This window comes from Ovis canadensis, chromosome 5 (genome assembly GCF_042477335.2).
Source record: "Ovis canadensis isolate MfBH-ARS-UI-01 breed Bighorn chromosome 5, ARS-UI_OviCan_v2, whole genome shotgun sequence".
NCBI lineage: Eukaryota > Metazoa > Chordata > Mammalia > Artiodactyla > Bovidae > Ovis > Ovis canadensis.
In genome coordinates this window covers 62,998,994-63,021,766 of record NC_091249.1, presented here as the reverse complement: position 1 = coordinate 63,021,766, position 22,773 = coordinate 62,998,994, and the positions used below count along the sequence as shown (strand labels likewise).

The window sequence follows — 22,773 nt, the reverse complement described above, 5'->3', positions numbered from 1 at the left end:
GATCTCCTTCAGAATGGACTGGTTGGATCTCCTTGCAGTCCAAGGGACTCTCAAGAGTCTTCTCCAACACCACACTTCAAAAGCATCAATTCTTTGACACTCAGCCTTCTTCACGGTCCAACTCTCACATCCATACATGACCACTGGGAAAACCATAGCCTTGACTAGACGGACCTTAGTCGGCAAAGTAATGTCTCTGCTTTTGAATATACTATCTAGGTTGCTCATAACTTTTCTTCCAAGGAGTAAGCAGCTTTTAATTTCATGGCTGCAGTCACGATCTGCAGTGATTTTGGAGCCCCCAAAATAAAGTCTGACACTGTTTCCACTGTTTCTCCATCTATTTCCCATGAAGTGATGGGACCGGATGCCATGATCATAGTTTTCTGAATGTTGAGCTTTAGGCCAGCTGTTTAACTCTCCACTTTCACTTTCATCCAGAGGCTTTTTAGTTCCTCTTCACTTTCTGCCATAAGGGTGGTGTCATCTGCATATCGGAGGTTATTGATATTTCTCCCGGAAATCTTGATTCCAGCTTGTGTTTCTTCCAGTCCAGCGTTTCTCATGATGTACTCTGCATAGAAGTTAAATAAGCAGGGTGACAATATATAGCCTTGACGTACTCCTTTCCTATTTGGAACCAGTCTGTTGTTTCATGTCCAGTTCTAACTGCTGCTTCCTGACCTGCATACAGATTTCTCAGGAGGCAGGTCAGGCGGTCTGGTATTCCCATCTCTTTCAGAATTTTCCACAGTTCATTGTGATCCATACAGTCAAAGGCTTTGGCATAGTCAATAAAGCAGAAATAGATGTTTTTCTGGAACTCTCTTGCTTTCTCCATGATCCAGCGAATATTGGCAATTTGATCTCTGGTTCCTCTGCCTTTTCTAAAACCAGCTTGAACATCAGGAAGTTCATGGTTCACGTATTGCTGAAGCCTGGCTTGGAGAATTTTGAGCATTACTTTACTAGCATGTGAGATGAGTGCAATTGTGCAGTAGTTTGAGCATTCTTTGGCATTGCCTTTCTTTGGAATTGGAATGAAAACTGACCTTTTCCAGTCCTGTGGCCACTGCTGAGTTTTCCAAATTTGCTGGCATATTGAGTGCAGCACTGCACAGCATCATCTTTTAGGATTTGAAATAGCTCCACTGGAATTCCATCACCTCCACTAGCTTTGTTCGTAGTGATGCTTTCTAAGGCCCACTTGACTTCACATTCGAGGATGTCTGGCTCTACGTTAGTGATCACACCATCATCATTATCTGGGTCATGAAGATCTTTTTTGTATAGTTCTTCTGTGTATTCTTGCCACCTCTTCTTAATATCTTCTGCTTCTGTTAGGTCCATACCATTTCTGTCCTTTATCAAGCCCATCTTTGCATGAAATGTTCCCTTGGTATCTCTAATTTTCTTGAGATCTCTAGTCTTTCCCATTCTGTTCTTTTCCTCTATTTCTTTGCATTGATCACTGAAGAAGGCTTTCTTATCTCTTCTTGCTATTCTCTGGAACGCTGCATTCAGATGTTTATATCTTTCCTTTTCTCCTTTGCTTTGCGCCTCTCTTCTTTTCACAGCTATTTGTAAGGCCTCCTCAGACAGCCATTTTGCTTTTTTGCATTTCTTTTCCATGGGGATGGTCTTGATCCCTGTCTCCTGCACAGTGTCACGAACCTCATTCCATAGTTCATCAGGCACTCTGTCTATCAGATCTAGGTCCTTAAATCTATTTCTAACTTCCACTGTATAATCATAAGGGATTTGATTTAGGTCATACCTGAATGGTCCCTACTTTCTTATATTTGAGTCTGAATTTGGTAATAAGGAGTTCATGATGTGAGCCACAGTCAGCTCCTGGTGTTGTTTTTGCTGACTGTATAGAGCTTCTCCATCTTTGGCTGCAAAGAATATAATCAGTCTGATATCTGTGTTGACCATCTGGTGATGTCCATGTGTACTGCATCTATAGTTAAGTTTCCCTTTTCATTCCTAATATTATTTATCTGTGCTTATTTCTTTTTTAACTTGGTGAGTCTTTCTAGAGTATATCTTCTGATAGTCTTTTGGCTTTGTTAATCCTTTTTTAAAAACCTTTGTTTTTTATTTATTTCTGCAATTAACTGTTATTTTCATTTATATACTCTTTGGGTTCATTCTTTTGGTAACTTTCCAACTTGAAAATAATACAAGGTTTTTGTTTTCCCTGTAACACCATTTTAGTTAAATAGTCTGTAATTTATATTATGGTTATTTTGTTAGCTGTTTTTATTTTTTTTTCTAGGAAGTTACATGTGTATTTTCCACTATGCAGAGGGTCTACACCCCTAACTTGTGGGTTGTTTGAGGGTCCTCAGTACAGTGTTTCTTTCTCTATATTTTTTTTCTTTCTCTACATTTGTGTATGTATGTAGTTTGCCTTGTGATCAAAGACTATGGTCTTCCTGATGATGATTCTTCAGTATTTGCTGAGATTTCCTTTGTTGCTTCCTAGATGGTTAGTTTTTATGAATATCCTATAAGTGCTTCTGAAGAATAAGTAATTTATTTGATGGATACATGGATATCTGTAAATTTTTTTTTGCTTTATATACTTACATATGTGAATTTAATTTTACACATAAGGTGTTCATGTTTCCTGTTTTCTTACTAATATATGGCTAGCTTTGCTTTCTTTTCTGAGAAGTTAGTAATGAAATCTCTTTTTCTGATTATTTTTCTTCCTATAATTGTTCAATTTTTGAGTTAAGGTTGTTAAATGTATATAGATTCAGGATTCTTGTAACCTCCAGATGCACTATGCCTTATGTCAGTGTGATTATTTTTATCCCTAAAAAGTCATTTTTACCTTGAAGTCCATTTCATCTGATATAAATATATATACCAGCTTTCTTTGCTGTTAGCATTTTCTTGGTATATCTTTCTCCATCCCTTTTCTTTCAATATTTCTCCCATAGTATTTTGGATATATTTTTTTCTTTATATAGCATATAGAATATAGCTATATGCTAGCAAAAGTTAAATACATTTGCTTTTTAGTGGGTGAATTTAATACAGTCCCTTTTTTTGTGATTTATTGACATAGTTGGATTAATTTCTGCTGTTTGTTTCAGTGATGACCTTTAAGTTTTTAACATGCTTGATTTGGCTGCTGAAATGTAAAGTTTTTTTTACCTTCTCTGAAACAGTATAAGAACTGTTAAGAATGCTTTAATTCTGATTTCTCCATTCTCTATGATTTTGTTGGCTAATATTTTATTTCCAACTTGTTTTTAACCAACTTTATGAAGTAGTGATTATTACAATAATCAATGCTAATATTTTATAGTTCATGCTTGTTCATATTTACCTATATGTTTATTGATTCCTTTGCCTACTTTTTCTTTCTGGAGATCAGTTTCTTGAATTATTCTCTCATCAGATGTTCAGATGGTAAGCTTTTTTAGATTTTCCTGAAATTGTCATCCTTTTGCTTTCCTTGAATGATACTGTACCTAGTTATCCTTCTGGTATCTGTTGTTATTGATGGGAAATCTGTTGCCAATCTCATAGTTTTTCCTTCTGTAGGCGATCCGTTTTCCCTTGATTGTTTTAAGGTTTTTCAGTTGTATTTAATTATTAGTCAGTTTTACCATTATATATCCAAGGAATTTATTTTAATTTATCCTGTTTGGCTCTCAATATGCTGCTTCAACCTTTAGATTTCAGTTGTGGAAATTTCCTGATTTATCGTCATTACCTGGCTTGTTGGCTTTTCCCTATACTTTTCTCTTCTCCCTAATCTTTTATCAGGATTATATTGGACCATGTGTTTCTAATGTCTCTTAACTGTTATTTCATATTTTTCATCTCTTCATCTCTTGTGCTTCTTTCTGAATGACTTCTTTCACTTTATTTTCAGATGAATTAATTCTCCTGTAGTGTCTGGTGTGTTTATTATGTCCATAAAGTTGCGATTTAAATGGCTATATTTTTCATTTCTAGGGGTTTTCTTTTTGCTTCAGTGACATCCAAAAGTTTTGATATGTATTACTTTAAATAGTGTTCATTCAAACTATTTTTAAATTTTAATTATGACTTGGTTCATGATTTATATTTAAGTGTATTTCCTTTGTGTGTGAGTGTAGCAGAGTTTTATTAAAGTAAGAAAAGGGACAGAGAAAGCTTCTGATATAGATATCAGAAGGGGATGGAGAATGCCTCCCTCACTAGTGTTAGCAAGGGAGTTATATACTTTTTAATTAGTTATTAACATTCAGAAAACGAAGATCATGGCATCCGGTCCCAACACTTCATGGGAAATAGATGGGGAAACAGTGGAAACAGTGTCAGACTTTATTTTTTGGGGCTCCAGAATCACTGCAGATGGTGATTGCAGCCATGAAATTAAAAGACGCTTACTCCTTGGAAGAAAAGTTATGAGCAACCTAGATAGTATATTCAAAAGCAGAGACATTACTTTGCCGACTAAGGTCCGTCTAGTGAAGGCTATGGTTTTTCCTGTGGTCATTTATGGATGTGAGAGTTGGACTGTGAAGAAGGCTGAGTGCCAAAGAATTGTTGGAGAAGAATCTTGAGAGTCCCTTGGACTGCAAGGAGAGCCAGGCAGTCCATTCTGAAGGAGATCAGCCCTGGGATTTCTTTGGGAGGAATGATGCTGAAGCTGAAACTTCAGTACTTCGGCCACCTCATGCAGAGAGTTGACTCATTGGAAAAGATTCTGATGCTGGGAGGGATTGGGGGCAGGAGGAAATGGCAGCCCACTCCAGTATTCTTGCCTGGAGAATCCCAGGGACGGGGGAGCCTGGTGGGCTGCCATCTATGGAGTCACACAGAGTTGGACACGACTGAAGTGACTTAGCAGTAGCAGGAGAAGGGGAGGACAGAGGATGAGATGGCTGGATGACATCACTGACTCGATGGACGTGAGTCTGAGTGAACTCCAGGAGTTGGTGATGGACAGGGAGGCCTGGCGTGCTGTGATTCATGGGGTCGCAAGGAGTTGGACATGACTGAACGGCTGAACTGAACTGAACTACAATAAATCGAAAGAATGTCTGGAGGTTGTAAAGATCTTACTAGACCCACTCCCATAATTTACATTTTAAGATAACAGGATTAGCCAGAAGGTTTTCAGGAAGGAGAAACTGTCATTGTTAGATAATCCTTGGTGTTTAAATCGCTAAGTAGAGTATCCCACTCTTATAACCCCATGGACTATAGCCCGCCAGGCTCCTTTGTCCATGGGATTTTCCAGGCAAGAATACTGGAGTGGATTGCCATTTCCTTCTCCAGTGGATCTTCCTGACCCAGGAATCAAACCCCGGTCTCCTGCGTTTCAGGCAGAGTCTTTACCGACTGAGCTATGAGGGAAGCCTATATAATTCTGAGTATAGAGTTTAAACTGAGTTGTTTGTTGTGTAATCATCAGTTCCGGGCTTAAAGAAAAAAATGTTTTATGTGACTAAGACTAAGGAACATAGAGAAAAAAGGATGTTTGTCCTTTCCTCCTCCTTGAGAATTCCAGACCCCTGTCTCCTCCTTGAGAGCCCCAGACCCCTTTCTCCTCCTCGGGGACCCTGGACTTATCAACCTGCCTAGGAATTGACTTTCTCATTCCCCCCTTTTCTTATAGGAGAATTATGTTGCCAAGGGAATGGGGTGTTGTTTTCATTCCATAACTACTATCTGCTGAGATGGGACGCTGTCCCTAAATTGTTGAGGCAACATATTCTCCTAACCCTCATATTGAGGTTCTCTGATCCAGGGGCCCCAAGTAATAGTTGGAAGAGGTTGTGGCACTTGTAGGAGCTTGGACAACCATTTGTAACCTAAAAGCCTTCAGACGGTTAGAAACAAATCCCATTTTACAGTTATAGATGTAAGGCAAAATAGTCATTAAACCAAGTTAAAATCTAATCAAAATTAAAGTTATATTATGTCCATAGTTACATCAACCCATCTTAGCATTGTTAGATGTTATCACAGAGTTGAAGAAAGTCCTTTGCTTGAAGCGGAGAAACCCACATGGGAAGTCTTCAACTGATGAGGAGGGGAGTGATCTGCAGGCCCAGCAATTAGACGGATTGTGGAATGCAGCGTAGGAAAGAGTCCAGGACAGGAAGGCGCTGTCTTAAGGGTCAAACGGCAGACTCAGGACTTTGAGAGTCAGCAGAAGCAAGCCCACCTAGATTCTCAGGCTCATCTTGGTTCCTGGCTCAAACAGCGGCTTGTTTAACTCAAAGGCTGGGTCAGGAGTTAACCTCCTGGTAATGTCTGTTGAAAAGCTAAAAGCTGAGTCACATAGTTAATTTTAAGGCTTCAGGATCTATGACATTCAGTTCAGTTCAGTTGCTCAGTTGTGTTCAACTCTTCGAGACCCCATGGACCGCAGCATGCCAGGCCTCCCTGTCTATCACCAACTCCCGGAGTTTACCCAAACCCATGTCCATTGAGTTGGTGATGCCATCCAACCATCTCATCCTCTGTCATCCTCTTCTCCTCCTGCCCTCAATCTTTCCCAGAATCAGGGTCTTTTCAAATGAGTCAGCTCTTCACATCAGGTGGCCAAAGTATCAGAGCTTCAGCTTCAACATCAGTCCTTCCAGTGAACACCCAGGACTGATCTCCTTTAGGATGGACTGGTTGGATCTCCATGCAGTCCAAAGGATTCTGAAGAATTTTCTCCAACACCACAGTTCAAAAGCATCAATTCTTCCGTGCTTAGCTTTCTTTATAGTCCGACTCTCACATCCATACATGACTGCTGGAAAAATGATAGCCTTGACTAGATGGACCTTTGTTGGCAAAGTAATGTCTCTGCTTTTTAATATGCTGTCTAGGTTGGTCATAACTTTCCTTCCAAGGAGTAAGCATCTTTTAATTTCATGGCTGCTGTCACCATCTGCAGTGATTTTGGAGCCCCCCAAAATAAAGTCAGCCATTGTTTCCACTGTTTCCCCATCTATTTGCCATGAAGTATGGTTTTTCCTGTGGTCATGTATGGATGTGAGAGTTGGACTGTGAAGAAGGCTGAGCGCCAAAGAATTGATGCTTTTGAACTGTGGTGTTGGAGAAGACTCTTGAGAGTCCCTTGGACTGCAAGGAGATCCAAGCAGTCCATTCTGAAGGAAATCAACCCTGGGATTTCTTTGGAAGGAATGATGCTAAAGCTGAAGCTCCAGTACTTTGGCCACCTCATGCGAAGAGTTAACTCATTGGAAAAGACTCTGATGCTGGGAGGGATTGGGGGCAGGAGGAGAAGGGGACAACCGAGGATGAGGTGGCTGGATGGCATCACTGACTCGATGTATGTGAATCTGAGTGAACTCCGGGACATGGTGATGGACAGGGAGGCCTGGTGTGCTGCAATTCATGGGGTCGCAAAGAGTCGGACATCACTGAACTGAACTGAATGAGACTGGATGCCATGATCTTCGTTTTCTGAATGTTGAGCTTTAAGCCAGCTTTTTAACTCTCCTCTTTCACTTTCATCAAGAGGCTCTTTAGTTCTTCTTCACTTTCTGCCATAAGGGTGGTATCATCTACATTTCTGAGGTTATTGATATTTCTCCTGCCAGTCTTGATTCTAGCTTGTGCTTCATCCAGCCCAGTGTTTCTTATGATGTGCTCTGCATATAAGTTAAATAAGTACGGTGACAATATACACCCTTGACGTACTCCTTTTCCTATTTGGAACCAGTCTGTTGTTTCATGTCCAGTTCTAACTGTTGTTTCCTGACCTACATACAGGTTTCTCAAAAGGCAGGTCAGATGGTCTGGTATTCTGATCTCTTTCAGGATTTTCCACAGTTTATTGTAATCCACACAGTCAGTCTTTGGCATAGTCAATAAAGCAGAAATAGATGTTTTTCTGGAACTCTCTTTTTCAGTGACAATATCTTGCCTTTTCTATGACAATATCTATGCACAAAAACAGTCTGTCATAGAGACAGTTCCTTCAGTGGGGGTTTGCAGTTCGAGCCCTCATTAAAGCTGTGGGTAGAACACGGGTGTGTTTTAATAATGTCATTAGCCTTTTCAACTTTTTTCTGAAGAAAAAAGTCTTTAGGAACAGTGGGGTCTCCAGGAACAGTGTAAGTGATATTCTATTTCTAGAGCTTTTGATACCCCTTGAGTTACAGCAGCTTTAAAGGTGGAGCATTGTTGTTCTGAACTTTAGAGTTTAAGGTCCCACTTATATCATGAGAAGTCAGTACAGTAAGATTTTGCCCATTCATTAACCTTGAGCTTTAGTGGATACTGCTTTTGATGTGAAAATAGATGAGTGTCTTGAGCTTGATAATGACAGGAACAGCATTTTGTGCTTGACCCACAGCTTTTCCATCAGCCCACACTTTAGGATTTACAGTTTGTTCCATTAAAAAGAGCTGGTTCCATATTCATGAAAACAGAGGCCTAGACCTTGTTTAGTGTATCCCTCCCCAGAAGTGGTGAGGGAGACTCTGGTATGATTAGAAACTGGTGAGAAAAACAGCACAGAGTCCCAGTTGCCACTTAAAGGATGACTGACATAATAATGTTTGGCTCATCCAGACAGTCCCATTACAGTACTGGATCGGGAGGACAGCAGGCCAGGGGCTTCAGTGAGCACAGAGAAAGTTGCCCCAGTGTCCTAAAGAAGTCAACTGATTGACCCTCCATAGTTATTAATACCTGGAGTTCCTCAGGTGTAATTAGAACAGGAGGTTATGTGGGGACCCCTGGGCACCTTCAGTCCAGATTGTCTTGAGAGTCTGACCCCTGGGGCCTACATTTCAGAGGGCAGTCTCTTCTCCAGTCTCTTCTCTGATCCTTTGCAGACTGGACTCGGAGCTGGGGGTGGCTTAGATGCCTGAGGGAAATCCCTCTTGTGATGCCCCTCCTTTCCACAGTAATAACAAGTCCATCTCTTTTCACCTGGATCCTTCTGGGCATTTTTCTTAGGCTGTTTCTAACAGCAGGTCTAACAGCCATTGTTGGGGCTTCAGTCTTTTGCCTGCTGCTTTTTTGCCTTGATTTTTCCTCCTCATATTCTCTACCGTAATATACCATCTGAGCCAGCTGCAACAGTTTTTCTAAAGACGGATTTGGTCCAAACGCTTGTTTTTGTAACTTACGGCAGATATCTGGAGGTGACTGAGTGAGGAGTCTATCTTTTAAGATCATTCCTCCTTCTGCATTTTCAAGATCAACATCAGTAAACCTGTGGAGAGCCTCCCATAGTCTATCTAGGAATTTACCAGGAGTTTCCTTCTCTTCCTGTTTTATGTCAGCCAGCTTAGCGTAAAGTCTTAGCATGTGCTCACTTGAGTCCTACAAGAATACATTCGGCAGAGTTGTTCTGTTATTGGAACCACTTGGCTCCCAGTAGGAAGGAGGGCTATTTCGTATTCCCTCTTTCCCCTTGTCTCACGCTAAAGCCATTCATCTCCAAAAGTAGTAGCTTCCCCCAAAGCTAGAGCTCTCATGTCAGGAGGCAGTGTCTGTCCCAAGACATAAATTAAATCTCTCCAAGTAAGCTCATAAAGTAAAGTGAGTCCCATAAAGGCTTCTGTGTACATTTTGGATCCTCTAAATAGTCTTGACTGCAATTGGGACTATTTGAAATTCTATCGAGACTGAGGCAACCCCTCCTAGACAGGTGCCTTGATTCTCATCCTGTTCAGTTGGGAGCCCCAGGTAAAGGGGCAAAGTAAGAGGACAGGAGGCAGCTGAAGGTTTCACACTCAAATCTGCACTCTTAGGACATAAGTCTGGCATGTCTTTCAGAGAGATAAAGAGCAACACATATGGCACTTCTATCCATTTCACTTATTTTCTACAGAACGGGTCTAGTTGTAACACAGTAATAACTGAGATCCTTCAACAGGTCAGCAGCATTCCCTGTCTTCCAAAGGATACTGTGCCCATTCAGTATCACAGAAGAAGATCAGGTGTGTCTTTTTAAATTCTGGGGATTGAACTTGTCCCAATTTGTTTAAATACATTTTAAAGACGTGGTTCTGAAACTGCTAGCTCCCATCTGTAAGAAGAAAGCAGTATCCACAGTCGTGGCTTTTTTCCACTGGAAGCGTCCTTCCCTGCTCTAGATGGGGGCGTAGACAGACTCTCCACTGAAACTTTCCTTCCCTGGTTGAACTTAGTCCCTCCCTTACCAACGCAGGCGTCTTACTCGTTCCTCCCGTTTCTACCACTGAGGCTGGGTGGAGATGCACCAGGGGTAGACCTGATGGCATCCCAGATTGATTTAGTTCCATGCCACCAAGATGTTTGTTTGATTTGCCCTTTGCTCTGATGCCACCCAGAGCGTAACAGAGTAGCTTTCCTGGAATGTTTCCCAAGCTGGTACTACTAGGGGAAGCATCCGTCTTATGTGTGCATATGTGCGTTCCTGAGTACAGTCCTGACTGCAGTAGAGGTGGTGAGTCATAAAGGGACTAACAACAACCAGGATGTCCCTCCTGAGTGTCACCACACCAGTATATGTGATAGCAAAAGAGATGGTGGAGGGTTAGCCAGTGAAGAAAAAGTGATTTTTGTTCTTGAGCTATTAGGGCCAACCCTTCCAGTTCATTTCCACCGATTCCACAAAAGGCATATCTAAGGAGTTGAGACAAAAGCCATCAGAGAGCCTCCTCTGGTCCATTAAGAGCTAGTGCTACCAAAGGAAGAGGCCCATTGCATTTCCAATCTGACCGGATCCTTCAGTTCCCATTCTGTGTACTCAAAAACCTCATGGTCAACAGCAGGGCTTCTGTCCACATAGACAGGAGACACAGCCGTGACAAAGACTCATTTTCAGGTCGCTGGCCCCTGAGGCAGGCAGCCAAGAGAGTAACCTCTAGCCTAAGAGATGTTCCTGGAGCTAGAGCTCTGCCTCACTTTCAAACATGCTCCTGTAACTTTCTGCTCCTAGCAAGGCTAGGCGCTTCCATACATGGGAAAGTACTAAGTAAAAGTACCTAGTAACAGCATGGATCACAGTTCCCCTGAAAGTCTATGATCTGACAAATTAGGTTAGTTAGTTGTAATTCCTCATGCAATTACGAAATAGTCAGAGACCAGGAAATGATGACCGGGAAAGGAAAGTTCAGTCCACATGCTTTGCCCATTTCTGGTCACTCCCCTTGCAGGGACCTTGGGTTTCTCTTGGCATTGGCAGGTCAGTATAAACTCCCAACAAAGCTCCCCTTTTGGGGGTTGCCTTCAGTCATTACAAAGTCCTTACAAAGGCACTGCACAGGACATGTCATTCATTCACACAAATACACCATAGAGTTAGTAAAGTAAATCAGAAAACTTGGATACTGAGAAAGCAGAGAGGCTAGAACTCTTGAGTGTTCTTACCTTGTCCTGAAGGTCCCGGACAAGCCCGCAAGATGATAGCTTACGTTGAACGGTGTCAGATTCGTGATCTCTGAAGAAGATTTAGCTTTGGGACCAGGGACCAGGCTTGATCATTCAAGAGCTTTTGTGTAGCAGAGTTTTATTAAAGTAAGAAAAGGGATAGAGAAAACTTCTGATGTGGACATCAGAAGGGGGACGGAGAATGCCCCTTAAGTGTATTTCTCAATTTCCAAATGCAACAGAAAGTTTCTAGTTATGTTTTTGTTAGTAACATTTATCTGTGGTTAGATAAATATTTTTATAATTTCAATCATTTGAAAATAATTGAGACTTTCTGTTAGTGTATGATCAGTTTTTATAAGTGTTCACATGTGCCTGAAAAGAACATGTTTTCTATGTTTTGATTATGAGATAGCCTGCCTGCCTTTCCCTTTCTTTCTCCTTTCTGCCCCTCTCTTTCCTCTGGATATGAAATTTTATGATGACATTTGTTTTCTCAGTGAATTAAATGTATTATTCCATTCTGCCTTCTGTTGTTACTGTTAAGAATCTGGCTATCAAGTGATCACTGTTTTGCAAATAATCTGTGTCCCTCAGTCTCTGCCTATTTTTTTGTATTGTATGTCTTATCCCTACAAGGCAACCAGGTGTGGGGGTTGCCAAGCTGCAGCTGGGTCAAGGGGCCTTCCTCCCTCAAGCATGGGTCCACCCCACTTGGGGGCTGGTTTTCAGGCAGACCATCATGGGCACTGGTGGAAGGCTCCTGGGGCACAGGCGGCAGGCTTGGGTGAGGGCGTCACGCTTGTAGAGCTCTAGCGGTAACACGGCATGTTGTTCTCTATCGCCAGGGACTCTTCCATGGGACCATACCACTTCACCACACAGCTGTTCTTGTCAATGAGGAACTTGGTAAAGTTCCATTTGATGGTATTTCCCAGCATGCTCCTCTCCTTGGGCTGAATTTTCATGCACTTCCACAGAGGGTGGGCATCATCCCCATTCACACAGATCTTGCTGTACTTAACCAAATTTGATGCTATAGCCATGGCAAACTCTTTGATCTCAGCATTGCTCCCTGGCTCCTGCCTCCTGAACTGGTTGCAAGGGAAGGCCAAAATCTGTAGACTACACTCTGAGCATTGGCCGTTCATTGTCAACCAGCTGAGTGTAGTTTACACCTGTCTTGCCTCTTTGCGAGGTCACACTGGTGACTATGCATACTTAGCCTGGTGCTTGTCCAAGTTAACCACGCTCCCGTCAATATTCTTGACTGAAAATTCCTACATGGAGTGTGCCCAGTGCCAGTTGTCACAGGACGCATACATAGTGCTGACCAGGAGCAGGCAGGGCCCCACAGAGTAGTGCCAGCTTTATTGGGTGGCACAGACGGCTCCCAACTGTCTACTTTTAAGATTTTCTGTTTTTATGATTTTTTTTACTTTCCCATGATGATTTATTTAGGTGTAGATTAAAAAAAAAAATTCCTGCTTGGAGTTTGTTGAATTTATTCAATCTGGATTTGTGTCTTTCATCTGTTCTAGAACATTTATAGCTATTATAAGCTTGAAATATTGTCTCTGCCTGTTTCTTTTTCCTATCTTTTTGAGATTCTAAAGAAACATATGTTAGACCTTCTTATCCAGTAGTCTTTCACGTTTCTTTACCTGTTTTCCATATTTCCCCTCTATATGCCACTTCTGTTGAAATCTCAATAGTTTTGTGCAGCATGTCTTCTGGTTTACTTATTTTCCCTTCTATTGTGTCTAATCTGCTATTGAATCTGTCCATTAAATACTCAGTTACGAATTTATAGTTTTAATTTTTAGAAGTTTTATTTGTATCTTGTCAAAGTTTGATTTATTCCTTTCTAAAATTTCCTATTTGCTGCAGAAATTTAAAAGGATGTCTTTTATTTAAAACTAGTATACATATTTTAAAATACATACTTTTACAATTCCAGGTCTTTTTCTGCCAGTTTGCATCAATGGTACCTTGTTTCCTTATAAGCTTGGTGGTTGTTTTACTGTACTACTCATTATTATTAAAAATTATTTGTAGCAGATTTGAATTCTCTTCTGCCAGGTGCCTAGAGGTAATTAATGATATGAAACCATGGCAAATCAAGTTCACAACTTGAGGTTTCTTAGTCTGCCCAAGAGATGTGAATCTAGACTGGAAACCATATATATGGAAACAGATTGTGACTTCAGTTTTTTGGGGTCAGCTTTTTCTTTTCCATTTTCCTTTTCCTTCCACTGCCCTGTGCTCCCCACGTAGCTGTTGTACTGAGTATTGCCAGGGAAGTCTTTCTAATTCACCTTTAAGCTAGAAATTCAAAAGACTAAGCTCTCAGGAAAATGTGGGGAGAGTTCCCACTTTGGGTGGCTCTAGACTTTGACTTTATTCTCCTTTCCCCACAAGGCTGCCAAAACCAAAGCCCAAGTTGAATGAATCAATGAATGCTGCAGGGTTGAGTGGCTTTAGTACTCTGGTTCTGTTTTGTCTCTTCCTTAGCTTTTGGTTTTGTAGTTCCTAAACATTTTGTTGCTTTTTTGATGCTTTTAGTGACATATTTTTATATTCAGGATTTTTGTTTTCAGAGTGATTTGATCTGAATAATCTAACTCACTGTTATTGGAAATGAGTTGGCCATTGATTTTAAAAAAAAAATTGCCGAGTACCTTACTAAACTATTTTATCTTTATAAAAGATTTTCAGTTTATTCTTTAGTTTATACAGTCGAAATACCTGCAAAGAAAGATACATATTTTCTTTTATAGTGGTATAGTAGGTAATTTGTTTTTGACAGGAATCCTTTTGGTATTTCATGATTATACATGATGATGGCATTTGATGTGTATGTGTGTTTTATCTATTTTTATATGTGTTTATATTACATATGTTTATGTCAAGTAAATATGTTAGAGTAGCATTAAGTGTGTTTATATAAATTTCATTTTCACCAAGGGCGTCTAAAAGAAATGTATGGTGAATTGTATGCCTTTTTGTCATCTACCTAGATGACTGTGTGATAATCCTTCTACTGTGACCTCTCATTGGCAAGTTATATTTGTATATTACCCAGTAGTGGATCATCTTTACATATCTGTAATGATTTTTTTGACCAGTGTGTTAGTTATCTGTTGCTGTCTGACAAGTTGCCATTAACTTGGCTGCTTAAAGCAATGCACATTTTCTATTTCAGTATCTATGGTTCAGGATTCCACACATGACTTAGTGGGTCCTCTGTATCACTGCAGTGCTGCTGCTGCTAAGTTGCTTCAGTCGTATCCGACTTTGTGCAACCCCATAGATGGCAGCCCACCAGACTTCTCCATCCCTGGGATTCTCCAGGCAAGAATACTGGAGTGGGTTGCCATTTCCTTCTCCAGTATTACTGCAATAGCTGACATCTAAGCTGAGGCTTGACTGGGGAAGGATATCTTTCTAATAAGCTCATGGGGGTCCAATGTTTTTTGCAGAATTCAGTCTTTTGCAGGTTGTCAGATTAGGGGCTTCATTTTCTTGCTGGCTGGAGCCTCCTCGCAGTTTCTTGCCATGTGTTCATCTCCATAAATAGCTCCCAACATGGCAGCTTGGTTTTTCAAAGCCAGTGAGACAAAGAGAGAGCAAGTTCTCAGCAAAACAGACATTATGGTGTCAGGTAGTGCAATGACATGTACATATTCATATGCATCCTGTTACCTTTCCTGTGTTGGTTAGAAGTAAGTCATATCTCGTACTTAAGGGGATGTGTCTGATTTTGGTGTAGACATTATGAATTGTCTGCAAATAACAGGAAATGATATACATAAGATAGATGTTTATTTCTCTTTCACCTAAACACGATCTTCAGGTCAGCAGGGCCGGTATGGCAGCCCTGCTTCAGGTAGACACGGAGGGGTCTTGAGTTCGTTCTAGTCACACGAAGATTCCTGCCCCAAGGAATAACCCTTTCTTCATCATTTTAAATGACCAGATCTGCATCCCAGGGAGCAGAGTGGAAGAAGGGACATAGAAGAGGAAGCCCGTGACACTTAAGTCTTTTAAGGAAGACCTGAAATCTGGCAAATGATGTTTCTGCTTATATCTTGTTGGCCAAAATGTAGTCTTTTTTACTTCATTTGCCCAGCAAAAATTTGGCTGCCATGGAAGAATGGGAGAACAGATCGTGAGGAACCACTAGCAATTTCTACCACAACTAGTTTTAAGCTAAACAAACAAACAACCAAAAACTCCTTGCTCTGGGATGTTGTTGTTTGGTTGCTAAGTCATGTCTGACTATTGGTGACCCCACAGACTATAGCCCGCCAGGCTCCTCTGTCCATGGGATTTCCCAGGCAAGAATACTGGAGTGGGTTGCCGTTTTCTTCTCCAGGGGATCTTCCCTTTCTTTCCTTCTCCAGGGATTGAACTCACATCTTCTGCTTTAGCAGGCAAATTGTTTACCACTGAGCCACCAGGGAAGCCCTGCTCTGGGATTGTTGTTGTTAATCAGTCATCCCGTTGTGTCTGACTCTTTGCGACCCCATGGACTGCAGCACACCAGGCCTCCCAGTCTCTCACCATCTCCCAAAGTTTGTCCAAATTCATGTCCATTGGATAGGTGATGCCATCCAGCCATCTCATCCTCTGACACTCTCTTCTCCTTCTGCCCTCAGTCTCTCCCAGCATCACGGACTTTTCCAATGAGTCGGCTGTTCTCATCAGATAACCAAAATACTGGAGCTTCAGCATCAGTCCTTCCACCAAGTATTCAGGTTGATTTCCCTTAAGATTGACTGGTTTGATCTCACTGCAGTCCAAAGGACTCTCAGGAGTCTTCTCCAGCACCACAGTTTGAAGGCATCAATTCTTTGGCATTCTGCCGTCTTTACAGCTCTCACAACCACACGTGACCACTGAGAAGACCATAGCATTGATTATACAGACCTTTGTCGGCAGAGTGATGTCTCTTGCTTTTCAACACACTGTCTAGGTTTGTCATAGCTTTCCTGCCAAGAAGCAATCATCTTCTGATTTCATGACTGCAGTCACCATCCGCAGTGATTTTAGAGCCCAAGAGGAGGAAATCTGTCACTAATTCCACCTTTTCTCCTTCTGGACGAGATGCCATAATCTTAGTTTTTTTAATATTTAGTTTTAGACCGGCTCTTTCACTCTCTTTCACCCTCATCAAGAGACTTTAGTTCCTCTTCGCTTTCTGCCATTAGAGTGGCATCATCCCACATATCTGAAGTTTTGATGTTACTCCCACCTATCTTGATTTCAGCTCGTTACTCATCCAGCCCAGCATTTCTCATATGTGCCTGGTGTAATAGGTTAAACAAACAGGATGACAACAGACAACCCTGTCATACTGCTTTCTCAGTCTTGAACCATCATTTGTTCCACACAGGGTTCTAACCGTTGCTTCTTGACCTGCATACGGGTTTCTCAGGAGACAGATAAAATGGTCTGGTATTCCCATCTCTTTAAGAACTTTTCACAGTTTGTTATGATCCACACAGTCAAAGGCTTTAGTGTAGTTGATGAAACAGAGGTAGATGTTTTTCTGGAATTCCCTTGTTTTCTCTATGATCCAGCAGATGCTGGATATCTGGTTCTTCTTCCTTTTTTAAACCCATTTTGGACATCTGGAAGTTCTTGGTTCACATAATGCTGAAGCCTAGCATGCAAGGTTTTAAGCGTGACCTTACTCACATGGGAGATGAGTGTAGTTGTCCAGTGGTTGTCACATTCTTTAGTACTACTAACCTTGGGATTGGGATGAGAATTGACCTTTTCCAATCCTGTGGCCACTGCTGGGTCTTCCAGATTTGCTGACATATTGAATGCAACACCTTGATGGCATCATCCTTTAGGGTTTTGAATAGTTCTACAGGAATTCCATCACACCACTCACTTTATTAATAGCAGTGCATCCTTTAGGGTTTTGTATAGTTCTACTGGAATTCCATCGCACCACTCACTTTATTAATAGCAGGCCTTTATTAAGGCCCAGTTGATTACACTTTCCAGAATGTCTGGCTCTGGGTGGCTGACCACACCATCATAATAATCCAGTTCATTAAGATCTTTTTTGTACAGTTCTTCTGTGTATTCTTTCCATCTCTTCTTGATCTCTTCAGCATTTACTAGATCTCCACCATTTCTGTCCTTTATTGTGCCCATCTTTGGGCAAAATGTTCACTTGATAGCTCCAAGTTTCCTCAAGAGATCTGTAGTCTTTGCCCCTCTGTTGTTTTCTTATAGTTTTATGCACTGTTCATTGAAGAAGACCTTCTTGTCTCTCCATTGCTGTTCTTTGGAACTCTGCATTTAGTTGGGTGTACCTTTCCCTTTGGGCTTCCCTGATAGCTCAGTTGGTAAAGAATCTGCCTGCAATGCAGGAGACCCCAGTTTGATACCCGTTGGTGATATGGATCAGGTCGGGAAGAGTCTCTGGAGAAGGGATAGGCAACCCACTCCAGTATTCTTGGGCTTTCCTTGTGGCTCAGCTGGTAAAAAAAAGTCCGCCTACAATGTGGGAGACCTGGATTTGATCCTTAGGTTAGAAATATACCCTGGAGAAGGGAAAGGCTACCTACTCCAGTATTCTGGCCTGGAGAATTCCATGGGATTCCATGGGGTTGCAAAGAGTTGGACACCACAGAGTGACTTTCACTTACCTTTCCCTTTCTCCCTTGCTCTTTACTTCTCTTCTTTCTTCAGCTATTTGTAAAGCCTCCTCAGGTAGCCATTTTGCCTTCTTGCTTTTCTTTTTCTTTGGGATTTTTTTTTTTTTTTTTTTTTTTTGCTGTCTCCTGTACTGTATTACGGACCTTCATTTCATAGTTCTTCAGGCACACTGTTAAGTAGATCTAATCCCTTGAGTCTGTTTGTTACCTCCACCACATATTCATAGGGGATTTGATTTAAGTAGTACCTGACTGGCTTGCTGGTTTTCCCCCTTTATTTAGTTTAAGCCTGAATTTTGCTATGAGAAGCTGATGATCTGAGCTACAGTCAGCTCCAGGTCTTGTTTTTGTTGACTATATACAGTCTCTCCATCTTCAGCTACAAAAAATATAATCAATTTGATTTTGGTATTGACCATTCAGTGATGTCCATGTGTAAAATCATTTCTTGTGTTGTTGAAAAAGAGTATTTGCTATGACCAGTGCATTCTCTTGACAGGATTTGGTTAGCTTTTGCCCTGCTTCATTTTGTTCTCCAAGGCCAGACTTGCCTGTTACTCAAGGTATCTCTTGACTTTCTACTTTTGCATGCCAATCCCCAGTGAACATCTTTTTTGGTATTAGTTCTAGGAGGTCTTCTAGGTCTTCATAGAACTAATCAAGTTCACCTTCTTCGGCATTGGTAGTTGGGACATAGACTTGAATTACTGTGATGTTGAATGGCTTGCCTTGGAAGCAAACCGAGATTGTATCCAAGTACTGATTTTGGACTTTTTTGTTGATTATGAGGGCTACTCCATTTCTTCTATGGGATTTTTGCCCACAGTAGTAGATATAATGGTCATCTAAATTAAATTCACCCATTGCCATCCATTTTAGTTCACTGATTCCTAAGATGTAGATGTTTGTTCTTGCCATCTCCTGCTTGACCATGTCCAATTTACCTTGATTCACGGACCTAACATTTCAGATTCCTGTGCAATATGTTTCCACTTTGCTTTATTCTTTGAAGGCCCAGGTGCTTCATTCATTCTGGGGCTATTGGTAGTTGTCCACCGCTCTTCCCCTGCAGCTTATTGTACACCTTCAGACTTGGGGGACTCATCATTCGGTGTCATAGCTTTTTGTTCTTTTATACAGTTCATGAGCTTCTCATGCCAAGTATACTGGAGTGGTTTGCCATTCTCTCTTTCAGTGGATCATGTTTTGTCAGAACTCTCCACAGTGACCTATCTGTCTTGGGTGCCCCTACACAACATGGCTCATAGCTTTGTTGAATTATGAAAGCCCCTTCACTGTGACAACCTAGTGATCTATGAATGGGGCCCTGGGATAGTTAAATATAAAATTATTTTTTTTCCTTTGGAGATTTGAGAAATTATTAAAAATTCAGTTTCTTTTCTGTAGAATGGGGAGGACTTGAAGAGCACAGTATGCCAGACAGAACTGAACTAGCTTGGACCAAGTACAGTGTGGATATGAGGAAGGCTAGTTGTGGAAAAAGAGCCTGCAAGGGGCAGGTTCTTAAAGTATGTTGTCTCTATTTTATCCTGTAATGACTCTTGCTGTCGGTTCTGTTCAGTTGCTCAGTCGTGTCCAACCCTTTGCAACTGCATGGACTGAGGCATGCCAGACTTCCCTGTTCATCACCAGCTCCCAGAGCTTGCTCAAACTCATGTGCATTGAGTCGGTGATACAATCCAACCATCTCTATTGTCCCCCTCTCCTGCCCTCAATTCCAACATCAAGGTCTTTTCCAATGAGTCAATACTTCGCATCAGGTGGGCAAAGTGTTGGAGTTTCAGCTTCAGTCTTTCCAGTGAATATTCGGTACTGATTGCCTTTAGGATTGACTGGTTGGATCGCCAAGCAGTTCTAGGGACTCTTGAGTCTTCTTCAGCACCACAGTTTGAAAGCATCAATTCTTCAGCACCCTGCTTTCTTTATGGTCCAACTCTCACATCCATACATGACTATTGGAAAAGCCACAGCTTTGACTAGACAGACCTTGGTTGGCAAAGTAATGTCTCTGCTTTTTAATATGCTGTCTAGGTTTGTTACAGTTTTTCTTTCAAAGACCAAGCGTCTTTTAATTTCATAGTTGCAGTCCCATCTACAGTGATTTTGGGGCCCCCCAAAATAAAAGCTGTTTCCATTGTTTCCCCATCTATTTGCCATGAAATGATGGGACCAGATGCCATGATCTTCGTTTTTTGAATGTTGAGTTTTAAGCCAGCTCTTTCACTCTCCTCTTTCACTTTCATCAAGAGGCTCTTTAGCTTTCTGCCATGAGCGTGGTGTCACCTGCACACCTGAGGTTATTGATATTTCTCCCAGCAATCTTGATTCCAGCTTGTACTTCACCCAGCCCAGCATTTCGCATGATGTACTCTGCATGTGCTGTGGGTAATATTATTCTGGCTTTACAGAACAGGGTAATTGCTTAAGGACTTTGAAATGGCTTATAGGAGGACTCAGATTGAAGAAAGTAGGGAAAAGCACTAGACCATTCAGGAATGACCTAAATCAAATCCCTTATGATTATACAGTGGAAGTGACAAACAGATTCAAGGGGTTAGATCTGATACACAGAGTGCCTGAAGAATTATGGACAGAGGTTCGTGACATTGTACAGGAGGCAGTGATCAAGACCATTCCCAAGAAAAAGAAATGCAGAAAGGCAAAATGGTTGTCTGAAGAGGCCTAATGAATAGCTGAGAAAAGAAGCTAAAGGCAAAGGAGAAAAGGAAAGATATACCCATTTGAATGCAGAATTCTGAAGAATAGCAAGGAGAGATAAGAAAGTCTTCCTCGGTGATCAATGCAAAGAAATAGAGTAAAACAGTAGAATGGGAAAGACTATAGATCTCTTCAAGAAACTTAGAGATATCAAGGGAACACTTCTTGCAAAGATGGGCCCAATAAAGGACAGAAGTGGCATGGACCTAACAGAAGCAGAAGATATTAAGAAGAGGTGGCAAGAATACACAGAAGAACAATGCAAAAAAAGATCTTCATGACCCAAATAACCATGATGGTGTGATCACTCACCTATAGCCAGACATCCTGGAATGCAAACTCAAGTGGGCCTTAGGAAGCATCACTATGAATAAAGCTGGTGGAGGTGACGGAGTTCCAGTTGAGCTTTTTCAAATCCCAAGATGATGCTGTGAAAGTGCTGCACTCAATATGCCATCACATTTGGAAAACTCAACAGTGGCCACAAGACTGGAAAAGGTCAGTTTTTGTTAAAATCCCAAAAAAGGGCAGTGCCAAAGAATTTTTAAACTACCACACAGTTGCACTCGTCTCACACACTAGCAAAGTAATGCTCAAAATTCTCCAAGTCAGGTTTCAACAGTACATGAACCGTGAACTTCCAGATGTTCAAGCTGGATTTAGAAAAGGCAGAAGAACCAGAGATCAAATGGCCAGCATCCGTTGCATCATATAAAAAACAGTAGATTTCCAGAATAAACATCTACTTCTGCTTTATTGACTATACCAAAGCCTTTGACTGTGTGGATCACAACAAACTGTGGAAAATTCCAGAAGAGATGGGAATACTAGACCACCTTACCTGCCTCCTGAGAAATCTGTATTCAGGTCAAGAAGCAACAGTTAGAACTGAATGTGTTAGAAATTTCCCAAATCGAGAAAGGAGTATGTCAAGGCTGTATCTTGTCACCCTGCTTATTTAACTTAAATGCAGAGTACATCATGAGAAACGCTGGGCTGGATGAAGCACAAGCTGGAATCAAGATTGCCGGGAGAAATATCAGTAACCTCAGATATGCAGATGATACCACTCTTATGGCAGACAGTGAAGAAGAACTAAAGAGCCTGTTGATGGAAGTGAAAGAGGAGAGTGAGAAAGTTGGTTTCAAACTCAACATTCAGAAAACTAAGAACATGGCATCTGGTCTTGTCACTACATGGCAAATAGATGGGGAAACAATGGAAATACTGAGATATTTTACTTTGGGGGGCTCCAAAATCACTGCAGATGGTGATTGCAGCCATGAAATTAAAAGACGCTTGCTCCTTGGAAGAAAAGCTATGACCAACCTAGACAGCATATTAAAAAGCAGAGATATTACCACTGTAGTCCATGGGGTGACAAAGAGTTGGACATGACTGAGCGACTGAACTGAACACTTTAATCCCAGAACTTGATGTTAAAGCCCATGTTCATTCTTTAGTTTGAAGAGTTAACAGATTCCCATAAAGAGAGCCATGTTTCTAAGGGTCTTGAGTGTGATACTAGTCTTTTTATTCATTAGTTATGCAAGCTCTCAACTTTGATATTTTGAAGTTGCAGGCAATGACATGAGGATGTAATTGTTTAGTTGCTAAGTGGTGTGCGACTCTTTGAGACCCCATGGACTGCAGCATGCCAGGCTTTCCTGTCCTTCACCATCTCACAGAGCTTGATCAAACTCATGTCCATTGAGTTGGCATTGCCATCCAACCATCTTTTTCTTTGGAGGCTAATTAGTTTACAATATTGTATTGGTTTTGCCATACAGCAACATGAATCTGCCACGGGTGTACACGTGTTCCCCATCCTGAACCCCCCTTCCACCTCCTTCCCCATACCATCCCTCTGGGTCATTCCAGTGCACCAGCCCTGAGCATCCTGTATCATGCCTCAAACCTGGACTGGTAATTCGTTTCACATATGATATTATACATGTTTCCATGCCATTCTCCCAAATCATCCTACCCTCGCCCTCTCCCACAGAGT

At 41.4% G+C, this 22,773-nt stretch overlaps 1 protein-coding gene and 1 pseudogene across 6 annotated transcripts in view; one reads left to right on the top strand and one right to left on the bottom strand.

The window, feature by feature from the left end:
• The window catches only part of SIL1 (SIL1 nucleotide exchange factor), a 257,385-nt gene that overhangs the window by 187,248 nt on the left and 47,364 nt on the right, over positions 1-22,773 (top strand). The gene's annotated exons all lie outside the window — the stretch shown is intronic.
• Positions 12,159-12,729, bottom strand: LOC138440604 (phospholipid hydroperoxide glutathione peroxidase pseudogene; annotated as a pseudogene).